Raw genomic sequence first — 22,900 nt, 5'->3', positions numbered from 1 at the left:
TCATATCACGCCAGGCCCTGTGCTTCTGGCCGAGGCCATCTTCACCAAACCAGGCCCTGTGCTGCTTGCTGTGGCCATGTACAACACACCAGGCCCTGTGCTGGTTCCAGAGGCCATCTTCAACAATCCAGGGCCTGTGCTGTTGGATAAATGCCAAAGTGAGCCTTTGGGTTAGGGTATTATGCAAACATGCAGGTATGGTTATAGGATTGTCTTCGTAACTTCAGGTACTTGCCACCTAATCACTTGAATCCATAAATTGAGACATTGTGCTGGGGCCAGCAGCTTACGGCCATACCACCCTGAGCACGCCCGACCTCGTCTGATCTCGGAAGCTAAGCAGGGCTGGGCTTGGTTAGTACTTGGATGGGAGACTGCCTGGGAATACCTGGTGCTGTAAGCCTTTCATTTTCATGTCATTGAACCGCTTTTGATCCAGAGAAGGGGTGTATTAAAAGACCAAAAGCATCTGCCCATTAATGAGGGCTTATTAACGACATTGCTTTTGGCTCTTTTCCAATGTCTTGTGCTGCTAGCTGATGCAACCTACACCACACAAGGGCCTGAGTGACCGGCTGGGGCCACTTACACCACATCAGGGCCTGTGGCTCTGGCTGAGGCCACTTACACCACACCAGGGCCTGTGGCTGCTGGCTGAGGCCACTTACACCACACCAGGGCCTGTGGCTGCTGGCTGAGGCCACCTACACCACACCAGGGCCTGTGGCTGCTGGCTGAGGCGACTTACACCACACCAGGGCCCTTTTGCTGCTGGCTGAGGCCACTTACACCACACCAGTGCCTGTGGCTTCTGGCTGAGGCCACTTACACCACACCAGGGCCTGTGGCTGCTGGCTGAGGCCACTTACACCACACCAGGGCCTGTGGCTCTTGCTCAGGCCACTCACATCACACCAGGCCCTGCGCTTCTGGCTGAGGCCATCTTCACCAAACCAGGCCCTGTGGCTCTTGCTCAGGCCACTTACACCACACCAGGGCCTTATTTGCTATTGAGGCCACTTACACCACACCAGGGCCTGTGGCTCTGGCTTAGGCCACTTACACCACACCAGGGCCTGTGGCTGCTGGCTGAGGCCACCTACACCACACCAGGGCCTGTGGCTGCTGGCTGAGGCCACTTACACCACACCAGGGCCTGTGGCTCTTGCTCAGGCCACTCACATCACACCAGGCCCTGTGCTTCTGGCCGAGGCCATCGTCACCAAACCAGGCCCTGTGCTGCTTGCTGTGGCCATGTACAACACACCAGGCCCTGTGCTGGTTCCTGAGGCCATCTTCAACAATCCAGGGCCTGTGCTGTTGGATAAATGCCAAACTGAGCCTTTGGGTTAGGGTATTATGCAAACATGCAGGTATGGTTATAGGATTGTCTTCGTAACTTCAGGTACTTGCCACCTAATCACTTGAATCCATAAATTGAGACATTGTGCTGGGGCCAGCAGCTTATGGCCATACCACCCTGAGCACGCCCGACCTCGTCTGATCTCGGAAGCTAAGCAGGGCTGGGCTTGGTTAGTACTTGGATGGGAGACTGCCTGGGAATACCTGGTGCTGTAAGCCTTTCATTTTCATGTCATTGAACCGCTTTTGATCCAGAGAAGGGGTGTATTAAAAGACCAAAAGCATCTGCCCATTAATGAGGGCTTATTAACGACATTGCTTTTGGCTCTTTTCCAATGTCTTGTGCTGCTAGCTGATGCAACCTACACCACACAAGGGCCTGAGTGACCGGCTGGGGCCACTTACACCACATCAGGGCCTGTGGCTCTGGCTGAGGCCACTTACACCACACCAGGGCCTGTGGCTGCTGGCTGAGGCCACTTACACCACACCAGGGCCTGTGGCTGCTGGCTGAGGCCACCTACACCACACCAGGGCCTGTGGCTGCTGGCTGAGGCGACTTACACCACACCAGGGCCCTTTTGCTGCTGGCTGAGGCCACTTACACCACACCAGTGCCTGTGGCTTCTGGCTGAGGCCACTTACACCACACCAGGGCCTGTGGCTGCTGGCTGAGGCCACTTACACCACACCAGGGCCTGTGGCTCTTGCTCAGGCCACTCACATCACACCAGGCCCTGCGCTTCTGGCTGAGGCCATCTTCACCAAACCAGGCCCTGTGGCTCTTGCTCAGGCCACTTACACCACACCAGGGCCTTATTTGCTATTGAGGCCACTTACACCACACCAGGGCCTGTGGCTCTGGCTTAGGCCACTTACACCACACCAGGGCCTGTGGCTGCTGGCTGAGGCCACCTACACCACACCAGGGCCTGTGGCTGCTGGCTGAGGCCACTTACACCACACCAGGGCCTGTGGCTCTTGCTCAGGCCACTCACATCACACCAGGCCCTGTGCTTCTGGCCGAGGCCATCGTCACCAAACCAGGCCCTGTGCTGCTTGCTGTGGCCATGTACAACACACCAGGCCCTGTGCTGGTTCCTGAGGCCATCTTCAACAATCCAGGGCCTGTGCTGTTGGATAAATGCCAAACTGAGCCTTTGGGTTAGGGTATTATGCAAACATGCAGGTATGGTTATAGGATTGTCTTCGTAACTTCAGGTACTTGCCACCTAATCACTTGAATCCATAAATTGAGACATTGTGCTGGGGCCAGCAGCTTATGGCCATACCACCCTGAGCACGCCCGACCTCGTCTGATCTCGGAAGCTAAGCAGGGCTGGGCTTGGTTAGTACTTGGATGGGAGACTGCCTGGGAATACCTGGTGCTCTAAGCCTTTCATTTTCATGTCATTGAACCGCTTTTGATCCAGAGAAGGGGTGTATTACAGTTTTTCTCGATTGCTTAAACACTATAACCAGGCCTCTAAACTAAAATTTCAAAACCGTAACGCTATTGTTCAAAAAGCTCACCCATTTCCCTGAACTATAAACACTATTCCCTGCTTTGACACATGACTCAAATTTGGTGAACTGTTACTGCAAAACTCTACACACAAATCCCTACATTTTACAGTGCTTACACCATGTAGTCATTTAGAAAGCACTAGCATGCAATAATGTTAACTTAAGTCAGCATAGCTTGAGCTCAATTAGCACACAATTAACCAGGTGGAAACACTAGGAGTCAAAATTTAGCACACACCAATCAGAACCTGCGATGGATAGATAAAAGGGCCAAAGTCAGCTCATTCAGGTTTGAAACAATGGATCCAAAGAGATGCAAAGGAAGAGGACGTGGTGGAGAAAGAGGACGTGGTGAAGGAGGAGGACGTGGTGAAGGAGGTGGAGGTGGAGAACGACGGCGACAAGGAAGGGGAAGAGCAAGGGCAAGAAGACAGTCAGTCTCGGATGAAATTCGAGCCACTTTAGTTGACCATGTCCTTGTCCATGGGATGACTATGAGGGAGGCTGGGCAACAAGTACAACCAAATTTGAGTCGCTTCACTGTTGCCTCCATCATCAGAACCTTCAGGGAGGATAACAGGTAGGTGTACTTGCAGTAAGACTGCTTTGTACAGTAACGTTTAAGTTACTGAACTTATGTGTCTTGACTTTCAGTATGTTTCCATTATTTGCCTGTAAAATGAATGTGTGACAGTTACAGTAATGAGTGCTTCTATTTTTGTAGGACACAGAGACGACCACCTGGTGGAGGCAGGTTAAGGCTTTTGTCGGAGGAGCAAGAGAGGGAACTTGTAAACATGGTAATTGCAAATAATGTAATCCGCCTGCAAGAGATTCAAAGGAGAGTGATTGAGGATGATCATCTTTTTCGAGGCATAAATGCCATCAGCCTCTCCACAATTGACCGCATCCTCCGAAAGAATCAATTCCGGATGAAACAGGCATACCGAGTCCCTTTCGAACGAAACTCTGACAGAGTGAAAAACCAACGTGTGGAATATGTTCAGGTATGAGTTTTGATACTGTATAAAGTATTGTGTACCATCACAGCATGGCAGTTTATGCTGCCATTTCAGCACTCTTGAACTGTGGTTCAGGGTACCGATTGACTCTACTGTGTTATGTGTTTTGCAGAGAATCTTTGAGATTGAAGGACGGCCTGTTCCCCATGAAATAATCTTTGTGGATGAGGCAGGTTTTAACCTGACCAAAAGAAGGAAAAGGGGGAGGAACATAATTGGCCATCGGGCTATTGTAAATGTCCCTGGTCAGTGTGGGGGGAATGTCACTATGTGCGCAGCCATCTGCCAACGAGGGGTACTCCACCGCCATGCCGTACTAGGACCCTATAACACTATGCTTCTCCTTGCTTTTCTTGATGGTTTAAGACAACATATGTTCCAGCTGGACTACAGGGAACCAGCACAGCCAGAGCAGCCTCACTACGTTGTTGTGTGGGATAACGTCAGCTTCCATCGCGCTGCTCTGGTTCGTGACTGGTTTACCAATAACCCAAGGTTTTCTAATATCTTTCTGCCTGCATACTCTCCCTTTCTAAACCCGATAGAGGCGTTATTTTCGGCATGGCGGTGGAAAGTGTATGACCGAGAACCTTATGTCCGTGTTCACCTCCTTCAGGCCATGGAAGAGGCCTGCCTAGACATATCAGTAGATGCATGCCAGGGGTGGATCAGGCATGCAAGAGGATTTTACCCCCGCTGCCTGGCTGGGGCCAATGTAGCCTGTGATGTGGATGAGATTCTCTGGCCTGACCCAGACCAAAGACAAGATGCTGAGGTGGGATAATGTTTCTGGTGTGTGTTGTACTGTATAGTACATGAATAACAATGTGCCACTGTACATACATTGGTTGCGTCTTTTGTGTTTATCATGTGACAAGGGTTTTGAAGGGGAGAACCATAAGCAACCTATTTGTTTTGGAACTATTGTTTTGAATTAATTGTACCAGTGTGCAAAACTCTGTTGTAGTGTGTGTGTTTTTGAGGGCTTGTGTTTGATGTCTGAGGGCAAAGTTTGGTTTTTCAGCAGGAGTGAATAGTTTTGGGTGTAGAGCTTCATTTTGACCTGGAAATAGGATGTTTGGGAAATTGAGTGAGATGTTATGGATTTGTGTTTACTGTTGTGAGGATATGAGGCATAGTTTCAAGAAATGTGTTTTAGCAATCGAGAAAAACTGTAAAAGACCAAAAGCAGCTGCCCATTAATGAGGGCACATTAACGACACTGCTTTTGGCTCTTTTCCAATGTCTTGTGCTGCTAGCTGATGCCACCTACACCACACCAGGGCCTGAGTGACCGGCTGGGGCCACTTACACCACATCAGGGCCTGTGGCTCTGGCTGAGGCCACTTACACCACACCAGGGCCTGTGGCTGCTGGCTGAGGCCAGTTACACCACACCAGAGCCTGTGGCTGCTGGCTGAAGCCACTTACACCACACCAGGGCCTTAGTTGCTATTGAGGCCACTTACACCACACCAGGGCCTGTGGCTGCTGGCTGAGGCCACCTACACCACACCAGGGCCTGTGGCTGCTGGCTGAGGCGACTTACACCACACCAGGGCCCTTTTGCTGCTGGCTGAGGCCACTTACACCACACCAGTGCCTGTGGCTTCTGGCTCAGGCCACTTACACCACACCAGGGCCTGTGGCTCTTGCTCAGGCCACTTACACCACACCAGGGCCTGTGGCACTGGCTGAGGCCACTTAGACCACACCAGGGCCTGTGGCTGCTGGCTGAGGCCACTTACAACACACCAGGGCCTGTGGCTGCTGGCTGAGGCCACTTACACCAAACCAGGGCCTGTGGCTCTTGCTCAGGCCACTTACACCACACCAGGGCCTGTGGCTGCTGGCTGAGGCCACCTACACCACACCAGGGCCTGTGGCTGCTGGCTGAGGCGACTTACACCACACCAGGGCCCTTTTGCTGCTGGCTGAGGCCACTTACACCACACCAGTGCCTGTGGCTTCTGGCTCAGGCCACTTACACCACACCAGGGCCTGTGGCTCTTGCTCAGGCCACTTACACCACACCAGGGCCTGTGGCACTGGCTGAGGCCACTTAGACCACACCAGGGCCTGTGGCTGCTGGCTGAGGCCACTTACAACACACCAGGGCCTGTGGCTGCTGGCTGAGGCCACTTACACCAAACCAGGGCCTGTGGCTCTTGCTCAGGCCACTTACACCACACCAGGGCCTGTGGCTGCTGGCTGAGGCCACCTACACCACACCAGGGCCTGTGGCTGCTGGCTGAGGCCACTTACACCACACCAGGGCCTGTGGCTGCTGGCTGAGGCCACTTACAACACACCAGGGCCTGAGTGACCGGCTGGGGCCACTTACACCACATCAGGGCCTGTGGCTGCTGGCTGAGGCCACTTACACCAAACCAGGGCCTGTGGCTCTTGCTCAGGCCACTTACACCACACCAGGGCCTGTGGCTGCTGGCTGAGGCCACCTACACCACACCAGGGCCTGTGGCTGCTGGCTGAGGCCACTTACACCACACCAGGGCCTGTGGCTCTTGCTCAGGCCACTCACATCACACCAGGCCCTGTGCTTCTGGCCGAGGCCATCGTCACCAAACCAGGCCCTGTGCTGCTTGCTGTGGCCATGTACAACACACCAGGCCCTGTGCTGGTTCCTGAGGCCATCTTCAACAATCCAGGGCCTGTGCTGTTGGATAAATGCCAAACTGAGCCTTTGGGTTAGGGTATTATGCAAACATGCAGGTATGGTTATAGGATTGTCTTCGTAACTTCAGGTACTTGCCACCTAATCACTTGAATCCATAAATTGAGACATTGTGCTGGGGCCAGCAGCTTATGGCCATACCACCCTGAGCACGCCCGACCTCGTCTGATCTCGGAAGCTAAGCAGGGCTGGGCTTGGTTAGTACTTGGATGGGAGACTGCCTGGGAATACCTGGTGCTGTAAGCCTTCCATTTTCATGTCATTGAACCGCTTTTGATCCAGAGAAGGGGTGTATTACAGTTTTTCTCGATTGCTTAAACACTATAACCAGGCCTCTAAACTAAAATTTCAAAACCGTAACGCTATTGTTCAAAAAGCTCACCCATTTCCCTGAACTATAAACACTATTCCCTGCTTTGACACATGACTCAAATTTGGTGAACTGTTACTGCAAAACTCTACACACAAATCCCTACATTTTACAGTGCTTACACCATGTAGTCATTTAGAAAGCACTAGCATGCAATAATGTTAACTTAAGTCAGCATAGCTTGAGCTCAATTAGCACACAATTAACCAGGTGGAAACACTAGGAGTCAAAATTTAGCACACACCAATCAGAACCTGCGATGGATAGATAAAAGGGCCAAAGTCAGCTCATTCAGGTTTGAAACAATGGATCCAAAGAGATGCAAAGGAAGAGGACGTGGTGGAGAAAGAGGACGTGGTGAAGGAGGAGGACGTGGTGAAGGAGGTGGAGGTGGAGAACGACGGCGACAAGGAAGGGGAAGAGCAAGGGCAAGAAGACAGTCAGTCTCGGATGAAATTCGAGCCACTTTAGTTGACCATGTCCTTGTCCATGGGATGACTATGAGGGAGGCTGGGCAACAAGTACAACCAAATTTGAGTCGCTTCACTGTTGCCTCCATCATCAGAACCTTCAGGGAGGATAACAGGTAGGTGTACTTGCAGTAAGACTGCTTTGTACAGTAACGTTTAAGTTACTGAACTTATGTGTCTTGACTTTCAGTATGTTTCCATTATTTGCCTGTAAAATGAATGTGTGACAGTTACAGTAATGAGTGCTTCTATTTTTGTAGGACACAGAGACGACCACCTGGTGGAGGCAGGTTAAGGCTTTTGTCGGAGGAGCAAGAGAGGGAACTTGTAAACATGGTAATTGCAAATAATGTAATCCGCCTGCAAGAGATTCAAAGGAGAGTGATTGAGGATGATCATCTTTTTCGAGGCATAAATGCCATCAGCCTCTCCACAATTGACCGCATCCTCCGAAAGAATCAATTCCGGATGAAACAGGCATACCGAGTCCCTTTCGAACGAAACTCTGACAGAGTGAAAAACCAACGTGTGGAATATGTTCAGGTATGAGTTTTGATACTGTATAAAGTATTGTGTACCATCACAGCATGGCAGTTTATGCTGCCATTTCAGCACTCTTGAACTGTGGTTCAGGGTACCGATTGACTCTACTGTGTTATGTGTTTTGCAGAGAATCTTTGAGATTGAAGGACGGCCTGTTCCCCATGAAATAATCTTTGTGGATGAGGCAGGTTTTAACCTGACCAAAAGAAGGAAAAGGGGGAGGAACATAATTGGCCATCGGGCTATTGTAAATGTCCCTGGTCAGTGTGGGGGGAATGTCACTATGTGCGCAGCCATCTGCCAACGAGGGGTACTCCACCGCCATGCCGTACTAGGACCCTATAACACTATGCTTCTCCTTGCTTTTCTTGATGGTTTAAGACAACATATGTTCCAGCTGGACTACAGGGAACCAGCACAGCCAGAGCAGCCTCACTACGTTGTTGTGTGGGATAACGTCAGCTTCCATCGCGCTGCTCTGGTTCGTGACTGGTTTACCAATAACCCAAGGTTTTCTAATATCTTTCTGCCTGCATACTCTCCCTTTCTAAACCCGATAGAGGCGTTATTTTCGGCATGGCGGTGGAAAGTGTATGACCGAGAACCTTATGTCCGTGTTCACCTCCTTCAGGCCATGGAAGAGGCCTGCCTAGACATATCAGTAGATGCATGCCAGGGGTGGATCAGGCATGCAAGAGGATTTTACCCCCGCTGCCTGGCTGGGGCCAATGTAGCCTGTGATGTGGATGAGATTCTCTGGCCTGACCCAGACCAAAGACAAGATGCTGAGGTGGGATAATGTTTCTGGTGTGTGTTGTACTGTATAGTACATGAATAACAATGTGCCACTGTACATACATTGGTTGCGTCTTTTGTGTTTATCATGTGACAAGGGTTTTGAAGGGGAGAACCATAAGCAACCTATTTGTTTTGGAACTATTGTTTTGAATTAATTGTACCAGTGTGCAAAACTCTGTTGTAGTGTGTGTGTTTTTGAGGGCTTGTGTTTGATGTCTGAGGGCAAAGTTTGGTTTTTCAGCAGGAGTGAATAGTTTTGGGTGTAGAGCTTCATTTTGACCTGGAAATAGGATGTTTGGGAAATTGAGTGAGATGTTATGGATTTGTGTTTACTGTTGTGAGGATATGAGGCGTAGTTTCAAGAAATGTGTTTTAGCAATCGAGAAAAACTGTAAAAGACCAAAAGCAGCTGCCCATTAATGAGGGCACATTAACGACACTGCTTTTGGCTCTTTTCCAATGTCTTGTGCTGCTAGCTGATGCCACCTACACCACACCAGGGCCTGAGTGACCGGCTGGGGCCACTTACACCACATCAGGGCCTGTGGCTCTGGCTGAGGCCACTTACACCACACCAGGGCCTGTGGCTGCTGGCTGAGGCCAGTTACACCACACCAGAGCCTGTGGCTGCTGGCTGAAGCCACTTACACCACACCAGGGCCTTAGTTGCTATTGAGGCCACTTACACCACACCAGGGCCTGTGGCTGCTGGCTGAGGCCACCTACACCACACCAGGGCCTGTGGCTGCTGGCTGAGGCGACTTACACCACACCAGGGCCCTTTTGCTGCTGGCTGAGGCCACTTACACCACACCAGTGCCTGTGGCTTCTGGCTCAGGCCACTTACACCACACCAGGGCCTGTGGCTCTTGCTCAGGCCACTTACACCACACCAGGGCCTGTGGCACTGGCTGAGGCCACTTAGACCACACCAGGGCCTGTGGCTGCTGGCTGAGGCCACTTACAACACACCAGGGCCTGTGGCTGCTGGCTGAGGCCACTTACACCAAACCAGGGCCTGTGGCTCTTGCTCAGGCCACTTACACCACACCAGGGCCTGTGGCTGCTGGCTGAGGCCACTTACAACACACCAGGGCCTGAGTGACCGGCTGGGGCCACTTACACCACATCAGGGCCTGTGGCTGCTGGCTGAGGCCACTTACACCAAACCAGGGCCTGTGGCTCTTGCTCAGGCCACTTACACCACACCAGGGCCTGTGGCTGCTGGCTGAGGCCACCTACACCACACCAGGGCCTGTGGCTGCTGGCTGAGGCCACTTACACCACACCAGGGCCTGTGGCTCTTGCTCAGGCCACTCACATCACACCAGGCCCTGTGCTTCTGGCCGAGGCCATCGTCACCAAACCAGGCCCTGTGCTGCTTGCTGTGGCCATGTACAACACACCAGGCCCTGTGCTGGTTCCTGAGGCCATCTTCAACAATCCAGGGCCTGTGCTGTTGGATAAATGCCAAACTGAGCCTTTGGGTTAGGGTATTATGCAAACATGCAGGTATGGTTATAGGATTGTCTTCGTAACTTCAGGTACTTGCCACCTAATCACTTGAATCCATAAATTGAGACATTGTGCTGGGGCCAGCAGCTTATGGCCATACCACCCTGAGCACGCCCGACCTCGTCTGATCTCGGAAGCTAAGCAGGGCTGGGCTTGGTTAGTACTTGGATGGGAGACTGCCTGGGAATACCTGGTGCTGTAAGCCTTTCATCTTCATGTCATTGAACCGCTTTTGATCCAGAGAAGGGGTGTATTAAAAGACCAAAAGCAGCTGCCCATTAATGAGGGCACATTAACGACACTGCTTTTGGCTCTTTTCCAATGTCTTGTGCTGCTAGCTGATGCCACCTACACCACACCAGGGCCTGAGTGACCGGCTGGGGCCACTTACACCACATCAGGGCCTGTGGCTCTGGCTGAGGGCACTTACACCACACCAGGGCCTGTGGCTGCTGGCTGAGGCCAGTTACACCACACCAGAGCCTGTGGCTGCTGGCTGAAGCCACTTACACCACACCAGGGCCTTAGTTGCTATTGAGGCCACTTACACCACACCAGGGCCTGTGGCTGCTGGCTGAGGCCACCTACACCACACCAGGGCCTGTGGCTGCTGGCTGAGGCGACTTACACCACACCAGGGCCCTTTTGCTGCTGGCTGAGGCCACTTACACCACACCAGTGCCTGTGGCTTCTGGCTCAGGCGACTTACACCACACCAGGGCCTGTGGCTGCTGGCTGAGGCCACTTACACCACACCAGGGCCTGTGGCTCTTGCTCAGGCCACTTACATCACACCAGGCCCTGCGCTTCTGGCCGAGGCCATCTTCACCAAACCAGGCCCTGTGGCTCTTGCTCAGGCCACTTACACCACACCAGGGCCTTATTTGCTATTGAGGCCACTTACACCACACCAGGGCCTGTGGCTCTGGCTTAGGCCACTTACACCACACCAGGGCCTGTGGCACTTGCTCAGGCCACTTACACCACACCAGGGCCTGTGGCTGCTGGCTGAGGCCACTTACACCACACCAGGGCCTGTGGCACTGGCTGAGGCCACTTAGACCACACCAGGGCCTGTGGCTGCTGGCTGAGGCCACTTACAACACACCAGGGCCTGTGGCTGCTGGCTGAGGCCACTTACACCAAACCAGGGCCTGTGGCTGCTTGCTGAGGCCATCTTCACCAAACCAGGCCCTGTGCTGCTTGCTGTGGCCATGTAAAACACACCAGGTCCTGTGCTGGTTCTTGAGGCCATCTTCAACAATCCAGGGCCTGTGCTGTTGGATAAATGCCAAAGTGAGCCTTTGGGTTAGGGTATTATGCAAACATGCAGGTATGGTTATAGGATTGTCTTCGTAACTTCAGGTACTTGCCACCTAATCACTTGAATCCATAAATTGAGACATTGTGCTGGGGCCAGCAGCTTACGGCCATACCACCCTGAGCACGCCCGACCTCGTCTGATCTCGGAAGCTAAGCAGGGCTGGGCTTGGTTAGTACTTGGATGGGAGACTGCCTGGGAATACCTGGTGCTGTAAGCCTTTCATTTTCATGTCATTGAACCGCTTTTGATCCAGAGAAGGGGTGTATTAAAAGACCAAAAGCATCTGCCCATTAATGAGGGCACATTAACGACATTGCATTTGGCTGTTTTCCAATGTCTTGTGCTGCTAGCTGATGCAACCTACACCACACAAGGGCCTGAGTGACCGGCTGGGGCCACTTACACCACACCAGGGCCTGTGGCTGCTGGCTGAGGCCACTTACACCACACCAGGGCCTGTGGCTGCTGGCTGAGGCCACCTACACCACACCAGGGCATTAGTTGCTATTGAGGCCAATTACACCACACCAGGGTCTGTGGCTCTTGCTCAGGCCACTTACACCACACCAGGGCCTGTGGCTCTTGCTCAGGCCACTTACACCACACCAGGGCCTGTGGCTGCTGGCTGAGGCCACTTACACCACACCAGGGCCTGTGGCTGCTGACTGAGGCGACTTACACCACACCAGGGCCCTTTTGCTGCTGGCTGAGGCCACTTACACCACACCAGTGCCTGTGGCTTCTGGCTGAGGCGACTTACACCACACCAGGGCCTGTGGCTGCTGGCTGAGGCCACTTACACCACACCAGGGCCTTATTTGCTATTTAGGCCACTTACACCACACCAGGGCCTGTGGCTCTGTCTTAGGCCACTTACACCACACCAGGGCCTGTGGCACTTGCTCAGGCCACTTACACCACACCAGGGCCTGGGGCTGCTGGCTGAGGCCACTTACACCACACCAGGGCCTGTGGCTCTTGCTCAGGCCACTTACACCACACCAGGGCCTGAGTGACCGGCTGGGGCCACTTACACCACATCAGGGCCTGTGGCTGCTGGCTGAGGCAAGTTACATCACAACAGGGCCTGTGGCTCTGGCTGAGGCCACTTACACCACACCAGGGCCTGTGGCTGCTGGCTGAGGCAAGTTACATCACAACAGGGCCTGTGGCTGCTGCCTGAGGCCACATACACCACACCGGGCCTTAGTTGCTATTGAGGCCAATTACACCACACCAGGGTCTGTGGCTTTTGCTCAGGCCACTTACACCACACCAGGGCCTGTGGCACTGGCTGAGGCCACTTAGACCACACCAGGGACTGTGGCTGCTGGCTGAGGCCACTTACACCACACCAGGGCCTGTGGCTGCTGGCTGAGGCCACTTACACCACACCAGGGCCTGTGGCTGCTGGCTGAGGCCACTTACACCACACCAGGGCCTGTGGCTGCTGGCTGAGGCCACTTACACCAAACCAGGGCCTGTGGCTGCTTGCTGAGGCCATCTTCACCAAACCAGGCCCTGTGCTGCTTGCTGTGGCCATGTAAAACACACCAGGTCCTGTGCTGGTTCTTGAGGCCATCTTCAACAATCCAGGGCCTGTGCTGTTGGATAAATGCCAAACTGAGCCTTTGGGTTAGGGTATTATGCAAACATGCAGGTATGGTTATAGGATTGTCTTCGTAACTTCAGGTACTTGCCACCTAATCACTTGAATCCATAAATTGAGACATTGTGCTGGGGCCAGCAGCTTACGGCCATACCACCCTGAGCACGCCCAACCTTGTCTGATCTCGGAAGCTAAGCAGGGCTGGGCTTGGTTAGTACTTGGATGGGAGACTGCCTGGGAATACCTGGTGCTGTAAGCCTTTCATTTTCATGTCATTGAACCGCTTTTGATCCAGAGAAGGGGTGTATTAAAAGACCAAAAGCAGCTCCCCATTAATGAGGGCACATTAACGACATTGCTTTTGGCTCTTTTCCAATGTCTTGTGCTGCTAGCTGATGCCACCTACACCACACCAGGGCCTGAGTGACCGGCTGGGGCCACTTACACCACATCAGAGCCTGTGGCTGCTGGCTGAGGCCACTTACACCACACCAGGGCCTGTGGCTGCTGGCTGAGGCCACTTACACCACACCAGGGCCTGTGGCTGCTGGCTGAGGCCACCTACACCACACCAGGGCATTAGTTGCTATTGAGGCCAATTACACCACACCAGGGTCTGTGGCTCTTGCTCAGGCCACTTACACCACACCAGGGCCTGTGGCACTGGCTGAGGCCACTTACACCACACCAGGGCCTGTGGCTGCTGGCTGAGGCCACCTACACCACACCAGGGCCTGTGGCTGCTGACTGAGGCGACTTACACCACACCAGGGCCCTTTTGCTGCTGGCTGAGGCCACTTACACCACACCAGTGCCTGTGGCTTCTGGCTGAGGCGACTTACACCACACCAGGGCCTGTGGCTGCTGGCTGAGGCCACTTACACCACACCAGGGCCTTAGTTGCTATTGAGGCCAATTACACCACACCAGGGTCTGTGGCTCTTGCTCAGGCCACTTACACCACACCAGGGCCTGTGGCACTGGCTGAGGCCACTTACACCACACCAGGGCCTGTGGCTGCTGGCTGAGGCCACTTACACCACACAAGGGCCTGTTCCTGCTGGCTGAGGCCACCTACACCACACCAGGGCCTGTGGCTGCTGGCTGAGGCCACCTACACCACACCAGGGCCTGTGGCTGCTGGCTGAGGCGACTTACACCACACCAGGGCCCTTTTGCTGCTGGCTGAGGCCACTTACACCACACCAGTGCCTGTGGCTTCTGGCTGAGGCGACTTACACCACACCAGGGCCTGTGGCTGCTGGCTGAGGCCACTTACACCACACCAGGGCCTGTGGCTCTTGCTCAGGCCACTCACATCACACCAGGCCCTGCGCTTCTGGCCGAGGCCATCTTCACCAAACCAGGCCCTGTGGCTCTTGCTCAGGCCACTTACACCACACCAGGGCCTTATTTGCTATTGAGGCCACTTACACCACACCAGGGCCTGTGGCTCTGGCTTAGGCCACTTACACCACACCAGGGCCTGTGGCACTTGCTCAGGCCACTTACACCACACCAGGGCCTGTGGCTGCTGGCTAAGGCCACCTACACCACACCAGGGCATTAGTTGCTATTGAGGCCAATTACACCACACCAGGGTCTGTGGCTCTTGCTCAGGCCACTTACACCACACCAGGGCCTGTGGCTGCTGGCTGAGGCCACTTACACCACACCAGGGCCTGTGGCTCTTGCTCAGGCCACTTACACCACACCAGGGCCTGAGTGACTGGCTGGGGCCACTTACACCACATCAGGGCCTGTGGCTGCTGGCTGAGGCAAGTTACATCACAACAGGGCCTGTGGCTCTGGCTGAGGCCACTTACACCACACCAGGGCCTGTGGCTGCTGGCTGAGGCAAGTTACATCACAATAGGGCCTGTGGCTGCTGCCTGAGGCCACATACACCACACCAGGGCCTTAGTTGCTATTGAGGCCAATTACACCACACCAGGGTCTGTGGCTTTTGCTCAGGCCACTTACACCACACCAGGGCCTGTGGCACTGGCTGAGGCCACTTAGACCACACCAGGGACTGTGGCTGCTGGCTGAGGCCACCTACACCACACCAGGGCCTGTGGCTGCTGGCTGAGGCCACTTACACCACACCAGGGCCTGTGGCTGCTGGCTGAGGCCACTTACACCACACCAGGGCCTGTGGCTGCTGGCTGAGGCCACCTACACCACACCAGGGCCTGTGGCTGCTGGCTGAGGCTACTTACACCACACCAGGGCCTGTGGCTGCTGGCTGAGGCCACATACACCACACCAGGGCCTGTGGCTGCTGGCTGAGGCTACTTACACCACACCAGGGCCTGTGGCTGCTGGCTGAGGCCACATACACCACACCAGGGCCTGTGGCTCTTGCTCAGGCCACTTACACCACACCAGGGCCTGTGGCTCTTGCTCAGGCCACTTACACCACACCAGGGCCTGTGGCTCTTGCTCAGGCCACTTACACCACACCAGGGCCTGTGGCTGCTGGCTGAGGCCACTTACACCACACCAGGGCCTGTGGCACTGGCTGAGGCCACTTAGACCACACCAGGGCCTGTGGCTGCTGGCTGAGGCCACTTACACCAAACCAGGGCCTGTGGCTGCTGGCTGAGGCCACTTACACCAAACCAGGGCCTGTGGCTGCTTGCTGAGGCCATCTTCACCAAACCAGGCCCTGTGCTGCTTGCTGTGGCCATGTAAAACACACCAGGTCCTGTGCTGGTTCTTGAGGCCATCTTCAACAATCCAGGGCCTGTGCTGTTGGATAAATGCCAAACTGAGCCTTTGGGTTAGGGTATTATGCAAACATGCAGGTATGGTTATAGGATTGTCTTCGTAACTTCAGGTACTTGCCACCTAATCACTTGAATCCATAAATTGAGACATTGTGCTGGGGCCAGCAGCTTACGGCCATACCACCCTGAGCACGCCCGACCTCGTCTGATCTCGGAAGCTAAGCAGGGCTGGGCTTGGTTAGTACTTGGATGGGAGACTGCCTGGGAATACCTGGTGCTGTAAGCCTTTCATTTTCATGTCATTGAACCGCTTTTGATCCAGAGAAGGGGTGTATTAAAAGACCAAAAGCAGCTCCCCATTAATGAGGGCACATTAACGACATTGCTTTTGGCTGTTTTCCAATGTCTTGTGCTGCTAGCTGATGCCACCTACACCACACCAGGGCCTGAGTGACCGGCTGGGGCCACTTACACCACATCAGGGCCTGTGGCTGCTGGCTGAGGCCACTTACACCACACCAGGGCCTGTGGCTGCTGGCTGAGGCCACCTACACCACACCAGGGCCTTAGTTGCTATTGAGGCCAATTACACCGCACCAGGGTCTGTGGCTCTTGCTCAGGCCACTTACACCACACCAGGGCCTGTGGCTGCTGGCTGAGGCCAGTTACACCACACCAGAGCCTGTGGCTGCTGGCTGAAGCCACTTACACCACACCAGGGCCTTAGTTGCTATTGAGGCCACTTACACCACACCAGGGCCTGTGGCTGCTGGCTGAGGCCACCTACACCACACCAGGGCCTGTGGCTGCTGGCTGAGGCGACTTACACCACACCAGGGCCCTTTTGCTGCTGGCTGAGGCCACTTACACCACACCAGTGCCTGTAGCTTCTGGCTGAGGCGACTTACACCACACCAGGGCCTGTGGCTGCTGGCTGAGGCGACTTACACCACACCAGGGCCTGTGGCACTGGCTGAGGCCACTTAGACCACACCAGGCCCTGCGCTTCTGGCCGAGGCCATCTTCACCAAACCAGGCCCTGTGCTGCTAGCTGATGCCACCTACACCACACCAGGGCGTGAGTGACCGGCTGGGGCCACCTACACCACACCAGGGCGTGAGTGACCGGCTGGGGCCACCTACACCACACCAGGGCGTGAGTGACCGGCTGGGGCCACTTACACCACATCAGGGCCTGTGGCTCTGGCTGAGGCCACTTACACCACACCAGGGCCTGTGGCACTGGCTGAGGCCACTTAGACCACACCAGGGCCTGTGGCTGCTGGCTGTGGCCACTTAAACCACACCAGGGCCTGTGGCTGCTGGCTGAGGCCACTTACACCACACCAGAGCCTGTGGCTGCTTGCTGAGGCCACTTACACCACACCAGGGCCTGTGGCTCTGGCTGAGACCAATTACACCACACATGGGCCTTATTTGCTATTGAGGCCACTTACACCACACCAGGGCCTGTGGCTCTGGCTTAGGCCACTTACACCACACCAGGGCCTGTGGCTCTTGCTCAGGCCACTTACACCACACCAGGGCCTGTGGCTGCTGGCTGAGGCCACTTACACCACACCAGGGCCTTAGTTGCTATTGAGGCCAATTACACCACACCAGGGTCTGTGGCTCTTGCTCAGGCCACTTACACCACACCAGGGCCTGTGGCACTGGCTGAGGCGACTTACACCACACCAGGGCCTGTGGCTGCTGGCTGAGGCCACTTACACCACACCAGGGCCTGTGGCTGCTGGCTGAGGCCACCTACACCCCACCAGGGCCTGTGGCTGCTGGCTGAGGCCACTTACACCACACCAGGGCCCTTTTGCTGCTGGCTGAGGCCACTTACACCACACCAGGGCCTGTGGCTGCTGGCTGAGGCCACTTACACCACACCAGGGCCTGTGGCTCTTGCTCAGGCCACTTACACCACACCAGGGCCTGTGGCACTGGCTGAGGCCACTTACACCACACCAGGGCCTGTGGCTGCTGGCTGAGGCCAGTTACACCACACCAGGGCCTGTGGCTGCTGGCTGAGGCCACTTACACCAAACCAGGGCCTGTGGCTGCTGGCTGAGGCCATCTTCACCAAACCAGGCCCTGTGCTGGTTCCTGAGGCCATCTTCAACAATCCAGGGCCTGTGCTGTTGGATAAATGCCAAACTGAGCCTTTGGGTTAGGGTATTATGCAAACATGCAGGTATGGTTATAGGATTGTCTTCGTAACTTCAGGTACTTGCCACCTAATCACTTGAATCCATAAATTGAGACATTGTGCTGGGGCCAGCAGCTTACGGCCATACCACCCTGAGCACGCCCGACCTCGTCTGATCTCGGAAGCTAAGCAGGGCTGGGCTTGTTTAGTACTTGGATGGGAGACTGCCTGGGAATACCTGGTGCTGTAAGCCTTTCATTTTCATGTCATTGAACCGCTTTTGATCCAGAGAAGGGGTGTATTAAAAGACCAAAAGCAGCTGCCCATTAATGAGGGCACATTAATGACATTGCTTTTGGCTCTTTTCCAATGTCTTGTGCTGCTAGCTGATGCAACCTACACCACACCAGGGCCTGTGGCACTGGCTGAGGCCACTTACACCACATCAGGGCCTGTGGCTGCTGGCTGAGGCCACTTACACCACACCAGGGCCTGTGGCTGCTGGCTGAGGCCACTTACACCACACCAGGGCCTGTGGCTGCTGGCTGAGGCCACCTACACCACACCAGGGCCTTAGTTGCTATTGAGGCCAATTACACCACACCAGGGTCTGTGGCTCTTGCTCAGGCCACTTACACCACACCAGGGCCTGTGGCACTGGCTGAGGCCACTTACACCACACCAGGGCCTGTGGCTGCTGGCTGAGGCCACTTACACCACACCAGGGCCTGTGGCTGCTGGCTGAGGCCACCTACACCCCACCAGGGCCTGTGGCTGCTGGCTGAGGCGACTTACACCACACCAGGGCCCTTTTGCTGCTGGCTGAGGCCACTTACACCACACCAGTGCCTGTGGCTTCTGGCTGAGGCGACTTACACCACACCAGGGCCTGTGGCTGCTGGCTGAGGCCACTTACACCACACCAGTGCCTGTGGCTGCTGGCTGAGGCGACTTACACCACACCAGGGCCTGTGGCACTGGCTGAGGCCACTTAGACCACACCAGGCCCTGCGCTTCTGGCCGAGGCCATCTTCACCAAACCAGGCCCTGTGCTGCTAGCTGATGCCACCTACACCACACCAGGGCGTGAGTGACCGGCTGGGGCCACCTACACCACACCAGGGCGTGAGTGACCGGCTGGGGCCACTTACACCACATCAGGGCCTGTGGCTCTGGCTGAGGCCACTTACACCACACCAGGGCCTGTGGCACTGGCTGAGGCCACTTAGACCACACCAGGGCCTGTGGCTGCTGGCTGTGGCCACTTAAACCACACCAGGGCCTGTGGCTGCTGGCTGAGGCCACTTAAACCACACCAGGGCCTGTGGCTGCTGGCTGAGGCCACTTACACCACACCAGGGCCTGTGGCTGCTGGCTGAGGCCACTTACACCAAACCAGGGCCTGTGGCTGCTGGCTGAGGCCATCTTCACCAAACCAGGCCCTGTGCTGGTTCCTGAGGCCATCTTCAACAATCCAGGGCCTGTGCTGTTGGATAAATGCCAAACTGAGCCTTTGGGTTAGGGTATTATGCAAACATGCAGGTATGGTTATAGGATTGTCTTCGTAACTTCAGGTACTTGCCACCTAATCACTTGAATCCATAAATTGAGACATTGTGCTGGCGCCAGCAGCTTACGGCCATACCACCCTGAGCACGCCCGACCTCGTCTGATCTCGGAAGCTAAGCAGGGCTGGGCTTGGTTAGTACTTGGATGGGAGACTGCCTGGGAATACCTGGTGCTGTAAGCCTTTCATTTTCATGTCATTGAACCGCTTTTGATCCAGAGAAGGGGTGTATTAAAAGACCAAAATCATCTGCCCATTAATGAGGGCACATTAACGACATTGCTTTTGGCTCTTTTCCAATGTCTTGTGCTGCTAGCTGATGCAACCTACACCACACAAGGGCCTGAGTGACCGGCTGGGGCCACTTACACCACATCAGGGCCTGTGGCTCTGGCTGAGGCCACTTACACCACACCAGGGCCTGTGGCTGCTGGCTGAGGCCACTTACACCACACCAGGGCCTGTGGCTGCTGGCTGAGGCCACTTACACCACACCAGGGCCTGTGGCTGCTGGCTGAGGCCACCTACACCACACCAGGGCATTAGTTGCTATTGAGGCCAATTACACCACACCAGGGTCTGTGGCTCTTGCTCAGGCCACTTACACCACACCAGGGCCTGTGGCTGCTGGCTGAGGCCACTTACACCACACCAGGGCCTGTGGCTGCTGGCTGAGGCCACCTACACCACACCAGGGCATTAGTTGCTATTGAGGCCAATTACACCACACCAGGGTCTGTGGCTGCTGGCTGAGGCCACCTACACCACACCAGGGCATTAGTTGCTATTGAGGCCAATTACACCACACCAGGGTCTGTGGCTCTTGCTCAGGCCACTTACACCACACCAGGGCCTGTGGCACTGGCTGAGGCCACTTAGACCACACCAGGGACTGTGGCTGCTGGCTGAGGCCACTTACACCAAACCAGGGCCTGTGGCTGCTTGCTGAGGCCATCTTCACCAAACCAGGCCCTGTGCTGCTGGCTGAGGCAAGTTACATCACAACAGGGCCTGTGGCTGCTGCCTGAGGCCACATACACCACACCAGGGCCTTAGTTGCTATTGAGGCCAATTACACCACACCAGGGTCTGTGGCTTTTGCTCAGGCCACTTACACCACACCAGGGACTGTGGCTGCTGGCTGAGGCCACTTACACCACACCAGGGCCTGTGGCTGCTGGCTGAGGCCACTTACACCACACCAGGGCCTGTGGCTGCTGGCTGAGGCCACCTACACCACACCAGGGCCTGTGGCTGCTGGCTGAGGCGACTTACACCACACCAGGGCCTGTTGCTGCTGGCTGAGGCCACTTACACCACACCAGTGCCTGTGGCTTCTGGCTGAGGCTACTTACACCACACCAGGGCCTGTGGCTGCTGGCTGAGGCCACATACACCACACCAGGGCCTGTGGCTCTTGCTCAGGCCACTTACACCACACCAGGTCCTTAGTTGCTATTGAGGCCAATTACACCACACCAGGGTCTGTGGCTCTTGCTCAGGCCACTTACACCACACCAGGGCCTGTGGCTGCTGGCTGAGACCACTTACACCACACCACGGCCTGTGGCTCTTGCTCAGGCCACTTACACCACACCAGGGCCTGTGGCTCTTGCTCAGGCCACTTACACCACACCAGGGCCTGTGGCACTGGCTGAGGCCACTTAGACCACACCAGGGACTGTGGCTGCTGGCTGAGGCCACCTACACCACACCAGGGCCTGTGGCTGCTGGCTGAGGCGACTTACACCACACCAGGGCCTGTGGCTGCTGGCTGAGGCCACTTACACCACACCAGGGCCTGTGGCTGCTGGCTGAGGCCACCTACACCACACCAGGGCCTGTGGCTGCTGGCTGAGGCTACTTACACCACACCAGGGCCTGTGGCTGCTGGCTGAGGCCACATACACCACACCAGGGCCTGTGGCTCTTGCTCAGGCCACTTACACCACACCAGGGCCTGTGGCTCTTGCTCAGGCCACTTACACCACACCAGGGCCTGTGGCACTGGCTGAGGCCACTTAGACCACACCAGGGCCTGTGGCTGCTGGCTGAGGCCACTTACACCAAACCAGGGCCTGTGGCTGCTGGCTGAGGCCACTTACACCAAACCAGGGCCTGTGGCTGCTTGCTGAGGCCATCTTCACCAAACCAGGCCCTGTGCTGCTTGCTGTGGCCATGTAAAACACACCAGGTCCTGTGCTGGTTCTTGAGGCCATCTTCAACAATCCAGGGCCTGTGCTGTTGGATAAATGCCAAACTGAGCCTTTGGGTTAGGGTATTATGCAAACATGCAGGTATGGTTATAGGATTGTCTTCGTAACTTCAGGTACTTGCCACCTAATCACTTGAATCCATAAATTGAGACATTGTGCTGGGGCCAGCAGCTTACGGCCATACCACCCTGAGCACGCCCGACCTCGTCTGATCTCGGAAGCTAAGCAGGGCTGGGCTTGGTTAGTACTTGGATGGGAGACTGCCTGGGAATACCTGGTGCTGTAAGCCTTTCATTTTCATGTCATTGAACCGCTTTTGATCCAGAGAAGGGGTGTATTAAAAGACCAAAAGCAGCTCCCCATTAATGAGGGCACATTAACGACATTGCTTTTGGCTGTTTTCCAATGTCTTGTGCTGCTAGCTGATGCCACCTACACCACACCAGGGCCTGAGTGACCGGCTGGGGCCACTTACACCACATCAGGGCCTGTGGCTGCTGGCTGAGGCCACTTACACCACACCAGGGCCTGTGGCTGCTGGCTGAGGCCACCTACACCACACCAGGGCCTTAGTTGCTATTGAGGCCAATTACACCGCACCAGGGTCTGTGGCTCTTGCTCAGGCCACTTACACCACACCAGGGCCTGTGGCTGCTGGCTGAGGCCAGTTACACCACACCAGAGCCTGTGGCTGCTGGCTGAAGCCACTTACACCACACCAGGGCCTTAGTTGCTATTGAGGCCACTTACACCACACCAGGGCCTGTGGCTGCTGGCTGAGGCCACCTACACCACACCAGGGCCTGTGGCTGCTGGCTGAGGCGACTTACACCACACCAGGGCCCTTTTGCTGCTGGCTGAGGCCACTTACACCACACCAGTGCCTGTGGCTTCTGGCTGAGGCGACTTACACCACACCAGGGCCTGTGGCTGCTGGCTGAGGCGACTTACACCACACCAGGGCCTGTGGCACTGGCTGAGGCCACTTAGAC

General features: G+C 55.4%; 1 protein-coding gene, 9 non-coding genes and 2 pseudogenes across 12 annotated transcripts in view; all 12 read left to right on the top strand.

Moving 5' to 3' along the window:
• LOC146637699 (BPTF-associated chromatin complex component 1-like) overlaps nucleotides 1-22,900 on the top strand; it is a 495,253-nt gene that overhangs the window by 173,798 nt on the left and 298,555 nt on the right. The gene's annotated exons all lie outside the window — the stretch shown is intronic.
• LOC146637874 (5S ribosomal RNA) lies at nucleotides 285-403 on the top strand. The gene has a single exon (XR_014906085.1). It is a non-coding gene; the product is annotated as a 5S ribosomal RNA (ribosomal RNA).
• On the top strand, nucleotides 1,463-1,581 carry LOC146637873 (5S ribosomal RNA). The gene has a single exon (XR_014905513.1). It is a non-coding gene; the product is annotated as a 5S ribosomal RNA (ribosomal RNA).
• LOC146637872 (5S ribosomal RNA) lies at nucleotides 2,641-2,759 on the top strand (annotated as a pseudogene).
• On the top strand, nucleotides 6,734-6,852 carry LOC146637871 (5S ribosomal RNA). The gene has a single exon (XR_014905512.1). It is a non-coding gene; the product is annotated as a 5S ribosomal RNA (ribosomal RNA).
• LOC146637870 (5S ribosomal RNA) lies at nucleotides 10,389-10,507 on the top strand. The gene has a single exon (XR_014905511.1). It is a non-coding gene; the product is annotated as a 5S ribosomal RNA (ribosomal RNA).
• LOC146637869 (5S ribosomal RNA) lies at nucleotides 11,725-11,843 on the top strand. Its single transcript, XR_014906084.1, has one exon. It is a non-coding gene; the product is annotated as a 5S ribosomal RNA (ribosomal RNA).
• On the top strand, nucleotides 13,376-13,494 carry LOC146637868 (5S ribosomal RNA; annotated as a pseudogene).
• Nucleotides 16,135-16,253, top strand: LOC146637867 (5S ribosomal RNA). Its single transcript, XR_014906083.1, has one exon. It is a non-coding gene; the product is annotated as a 5S ribosomal RNA (ribosomal RNA).
• LOC146637866 (5S ribosomal RNA) lies at nucleotides 18,260-18,378 on the top strand. Its single transcript, XR_014905601.1, has one exon. It is a non-coding gene; the product is annotated as a 5S ribosomal RNA (ribosomal RNA).
• On the top strand, nucleotides 19,757-19,875 carry LOC146637865 (5S ribosomal RNA). Its single transcript, XR_014906081.1, has one exon. It is a non-coding gene; the product is annotated as a 5S ribosomal RNA (ribosomal RNA).
• LOC146637864 (5S ribosomal RNA) lies at nucleotides 22,079-22,197 on the top strand. Its single transcript, XR_014906080.1, has one exon. It is a non-coding gene; the product is annotated as a 5S ribosomal RNA (ribosomal RNA).

The sequence above is a fragment of the Diplotaxodon limnothrissa genome, linkage group LG3, assembly GCF_057381915.1.
Source record: "Diplotaxodon limnothrissa isolate DT_005_m linkage group LG3, D_limnothrissa_male_GT1.1, whole genome shotgun sequence".
Lineage (NCBI taxonomy): Eukaryota > Metazoa > Chordata > Actinopteri > Cichliformes > Cichlidae > Diplotaxodon > Diplotaxodon limnothrissa.
This window is presented reverse-complemented; position numbering and strand designations above follow the sequence as displayed.